The sequence below is a fragment of the Oncorhynchus mykiss genome, unplaced genomic scaffold, assembly GCF_013265735.2.
Source record: "Oncorhynchus mykiss isolate Arlee unplaced genomic scaffold, USDA_OmykA_1.1 un_scaffold_237, whole genome shotgun sequence".
In the NCBI taxonomy this organism is placed as follows: domain Eukaryota; kingdom Metazoa; phylum Chordata; class Actinopteri; order Salmoniformes; family Salmonidae; genus Oncorhynchus; species Oncorhynchus mykiss.
In genome coordinates this window covers 149,279-155,000 of record NW_023493702.1, presented here as the reverse complement: position 1 = coordinate 155,000, position 5,722 = coordinate 149,279, and positions in this window count along the sequence as shown.

Genomic DNA, 5,722 nt, shown 5'->3' with positions numbered 1-5,722 from the left:
CAAAATTTCAAATATGGTTCAAAATGAATTTAAAGGCACCCCTCTCATTGTTGCCCGCTATGGGAGCACCCCACTAAGGCCCTGTCTCGGTCGGGCCCGTCCTGAGTGCTTTATAGACACTTTAAGAAATCGCGATGGATGCAGATTGCTATTAATCCTCCGTGCAACTGGTGATTGAAAATGTGCAACTGGTGATTGAAAACGTGCACCTGGTCACCCAAAACACGGTTCTCTATGCGGTTAGCGGTGTTCCATCTATTCATGTCCGCTTATGGCGCACCCTACTACGGACCTTTAGCAATGGGGGCCGGCCCGAATTATTTATGGAAGGTCTGATGATGATTTTTTTTTTTTTTCACCATCTCTTTCTCTCTCTGCCGGGGCCGGCCAAGAGTGCTTTATGGACGGTTTAAAACATGACTATGGATGCAAATGCTCATTTTCCTCCGTGCACCTGGTGATTGAAAACGTGCATCTGGTAACCCAAAAATTATAAAAGGGTTTTAAATACTTTTACCCGTCATTCTATTGATATAGCCCGCTAGGGGAGTGCCCCACTACGGCCCTCTCTCTGTCAGGGCCGTCCTTGGGTGCTTTTTACACACTTTAAGAAATCACGATGGATGCAGATTGCTATTAATCCTCCGTGCAACTGGTGATTGAAAACGTGCATCTGGTAACCCAAAATTTCAAATATGGTTCAAAATGAATTTAAAGGCACCCCTCTCATTGTTGCCCGCTATGGGAGCACCCCACTAAGGCCCTGTCTCGGTCGGGCCCGTCCTGAGTGCTTTATAGACACTTTAAGAAATCGCGATGGATGCAGATTGCTATTAATCCTCCGTGCAACTGGTGATTGAAAATGTGCAACTGGTGATTGAAAACGTGCACCTGGTCACCCAAAACACGGTTCTCTATGCGGTTAGCGGTGTTCCATCTATTCATGTCCGCTTATGGCGCACCCTACTACGGACCTTTAGCAATGGGGGCCGGCCCGAATTATTTATGGAAGGTCTGATGATGATTTTTTTTTTTTTCACCATCTCTTTCTCTCTCTGCCGGGGCCGGCCAAGAGTGCTTTATGGACGGTTTAAAACATGACTATGGATGCAAATGCTCATTTTCCTCCGTGCACCTGGTGATTGAAAACGTGCATCTGGTAACCCAAAAATTATAAAAGGGTTTTAAATACTTTTACCCGTCATTCTATTGATATAGCCCGCTAGGGGAGTGCCCCACTACGGCCCTCTCTCTGTCAGGGCCGTCCTTGGGTGCTTTTTACACACTTTAAGAAATCACGATGGATGCAGATTGCTATTAATCCTCCGTGCAACTGGTGATTGAAAACGTGCATCTGGTAACCCAAAATTTCAAATATGGTTCAAAATGAATTTAAAGGCACCCCTCTCATTGTTGCCCGCTATGGGAGCACCCCACTAAGGCCCTGTCTCGGTCGGGCCCGTCCTGAGTGCTTTATAGACACTTTAAGAAATCGCGATGGATGCAGATTGCTATTAATCCTCCGTGCAACTGGTGATTGAAAATGTGCAACTGGTGATTGAAAACGTGCACCTGGTCACCCAAAACACGGTTCTCTATGCGGTTAGCGGTGTTCCATCTATTCATGTCCGCTTATGGCGCACCCTACTACGGACCTTTAGCAATGGGGGCCGGCCCGAATTATTTATGGAAGGTCTGATGATGATTTTTTTTTTTTTTCACCATCTCTTTCTCTCTCTGCCGGGGCCGGCCAAGAGTGCTTTATGGACGGTTTAAAACATGACTATGGATGCAAATGCTCATTTTCCTCCGTGCACCTGGTGATTGAAAACGTGCATCTGGTAACCCAAAAATTATAAAAGGGTTTTAAATACTTTTACCCGTCATTCTATTGATATAGCCCGCTAGGGGAGTGCCCCACTACGGCCCTCTCTCTGTCAGGGCCGTCCTTGGGTGCTTTTTACACACTTTAAGAAATCACGATGGATGCAGATTGCTATTAATCCTCCGTGCAACTGGTGATTGAAAACGTGCATCTGGTAACCCAAAATTTCAAATATGGTTCAAAATGAATTTAAAGGCACCCCTCTCATTGTTGCCCGCTATGGGAGCACCCCACTAAGGCCCTGTCTCGGTCGGGCCCGTCCTGAGTGCTTTATAGACACTTTAAGAAATCGCGATGGATGCAGATTGCTATTAATCCTCCGTGCAACTGGTGATTGAAAATGTGCAACTGGTGATTGAAAACGTGCACCTGGTCACCCAAAACACGGTTCTCTATGCGGTTAGCGGTGTTCCATCTATTCATGTCCGCTTATGGCGCACCCTACTACGGACCTTTAGCAATGGGGGCCGGCCCGAATTATTTATGGAAGGTCTGATGATGATTTTTTTTTTTTTTCACCATCTCTTTCTCTCTCTGCCGGGGCCGGCCAAGAGTGCTTTATGGACGGTTTAAAACATGACTATGGATGCAAATGCTCATTTTCCTCCGTGCACCTGGTGATTGAAAACGTGCATCTGGTAACCCAAAAATTATAAAAGGGTTTTAAATACTTTTACCCGTCATTCTATTGATATAGCCCGCTAGGGGAGTGCCCCACTACGGCCCTCTCTCTGTCAGGGCCGTCCTTGGGTGCTTTTTACACACTTTAAGAAATCACGATGGATGCAGATTGCTATTAATCCTCCGTGCAACTGGTGATTGAAAACGTGCATCTGGTAACCCAAAATTTCAAATATGGTTCAAAATGAATTTAAAGGCACCCCTCTCATTGTTGCCCGCTATGGGAGCACCCCACTAAGGCCCTGTCTCGGTCGGGCCCGTCCTGAGTGCTTTATAGACACTTTAAGAAATCGCGATGGATGCAGATTGCTATTAATCCTCCGTGCAACTGGTGATTGAAAATGTGCAACTGGTGATTGAAAACGTGCACCTGGTCACCCAAAACACGGTTCTCTATGCGGTTAGCGGTGTTCCATCTATTCATGTCCGCTTATGGCGCACCCTACTACGGACCTTTAGCAATGGGGGCCGGCCCGAATTATTTATGGAAGGTCTGATGATGATTTTTTTTTTTTTTCACCATCTCTTTCTCTCTCTGCCGGGGCCGGCCAAGAGTGCTTTATGGACGGTTTAAAACATGACTATGGATGCAAATGCTCATTTTCCTCCGTGCACCTGGTGATTGAAAACGTGCATCTGGTAACCCAAAAATTATAAAAGGGTTTTAAATACTTTTACCCGTCATTCTATTGATATAGCCCGCTAGGGGAGTGCCCCACTACGGCCCTCTCTCTGTCAGGGCCGTCCTTGGGTGCTTTTTACACACTTTAAGAAATCACGATGGATGCAGATTGCTATTAATCCTCCGTGCAACTGGTGATTGAAAACGTGCATCTGGTAACCCAAAATTTCAAATATGGTTCAAAATGAATTTAAAGGCACCCCTCTCATTGTTGCCCGCTATGGGAGCACCCCACTAAGGCCCTGTCTCGGTCGGGCCCGTCCTGAGTGCTTTATAGACACTTTAAGAAATCGCGATGGATGCAGATTGCTATTAATCCTCCGTGCAACTGGTGATTGAAAATGTGCAACTGGTGATTGAAAACGTGCACCTGGTCACCCAAAACACGGTTCTCTATGCGGTTAGCGGTGTTCCATCTATTCATGTCCGCTTATGGCGCACCCTACTACGGACCTTTAGCAATGGGGGCCGGCCCGAATTATTTATGGAAGGTCTGATGATGATTTTTTTTTTTTTTCACCATCTCTTTCTCTCTCTGCCGGGGCCGGCCAAGAGTGCTTTATGGACGGTTTAAAACATGACTATGGATGCAAATGCTCATTTTCCTCCGTGCACCTGGTGATTGAAAACGTGCATCTGGTAACCCAAAAATTATAAAAGGGTTTTAAATACTTTTACCCGTCATTCTATTGATATAGCCCGCTAGGGGAGTGCCCCACTACGGCCCTCTCTCTGTCAGGGCCGTCCTTGGGTGCTTTTTACACACTTTAAGAAATCACGATGGATGCAGATTGCTATTAATCCTCCGTGCAACTGGTGATTGAAAACGTGCATCTGGTAACCCAAAATTTCAAATATGGTTCAAAATGAATTTAAAGGCACCCCTCTCATTGTTGCCCGCTATGGGAGCACCCCACTAAGGCCCTGTCTCGGTCGGGCCCGTCCTGAGTGCTTTATAGACACTTTAAGAAATCGCGATGGATGCAGATTGCTATTAATCCTCCGTGCAACTGGTGATTGAAAATGTGCAACTGGTGATTGAAAACGTGCACCTGGTCACCCAAAACACGGTTCTCTATGCGGTTAGCGGTGTTCCATCTATTCATGTCCGCTTATGGCGCACCCTACTACGGACCTTTAGCAATGGGGGCCGGCCCGAATTATTTATGGAAGGTCTGATGATGATTTTTTTTTTTTTCACCATCTCTTTCTCTCTCTGCCGGGGCCGGCCAAGAGTGCTTTATGGACGGTTTAAAACATGACTATGGATGCAAATGCTCATTTTCCTCCGTGCACCTGGTGATTGAAAACGTGCATCTGGTAACCCAAAAATTATAAAAGGGTTTTAAATACTTTTACCCGTCATTCTATTGATATAGCCCGCTAGGGGAGTGCCCCACTACGGCCCTCTCTCTGTCAGGGCCGTCCTTGGGTGCTTTTTACACACTTTAAGAAATCACGATGGATGCAGATTGCTATTAATCCTCCGTGCAACTGGTGATTGAAAACGTGCATCTGGTAACCCAAAATTTCAAATATGGTTCAAAATGAATTTAAAGGCACCCCTCTCATTGTTGCCCGCTATGGGAGCACCCCACTAAGGCCCTGTCTCGGTCGGGCCCGTCCTGAGTGCTTTATAGACACTTTAAGAAATCGCGATGGATGCAGATTGCTATTAATCCTCCGTGCAACTGGTGATTGAAAATGTGCAACTGGTGATTGAAAACGTGCACCTGGTCACCCAAAACACGGTTCTCTATGCGGTTAGCGGTGTTCCATCTATTCATGTCCGCTTATGGCGCACCCTACTACGGACCTTTAGCAATGGGGGCCGGCCCGAATTATTTATGGAAGGTCTGATGATGATTTTTTTTTTTTTTCACCATCTCTTTCTCTCTCTGCCGGGGCCGGCCAAGAGTGCTTTATGGACGGTTTAAAACATGACTATGGATGCAAATGCTCATTTTCCTCCGTGCACCTGGTGATTGAAAACGTGCATCTGGTAACCCAAAAATTATAAAAGGGTTTTAAATACTTTTACCCGTCATTCTATTGATATAGCCCGCTAGGGGAGTGCCCCACTACGGCCCTCTCTCTGTCAGGGCCGTCCTTGGGTGCTTTTTACACACTTTAAGAAATCACGATGGATGCAGATTGCTATTAATCCTCCGTGCAACTGGTGATTGAAAACGTGCATCTGGTAACCCAAAATTTCAAATATGGTTCAAAATGAATTTAAAGGCACCCCTCTCATTGTTGCCCGCTATGGGAGCACCCCACTAAGGCCCTGTCTCGGTCGGGCCCGTCCTGAGTGCTTTATAGACACTTTAAGAAATCGCGATGGATGCAGATTGCTATTAATCCTCCGTGCAACTGGTGATTGAAAATGTGCAACTGGTGATTGAAAACGTGCACCTGGTCACCCAAAACACGGTTCTCTATGCGGTTAGCGGTGTTCCATCTATTCATGTCCG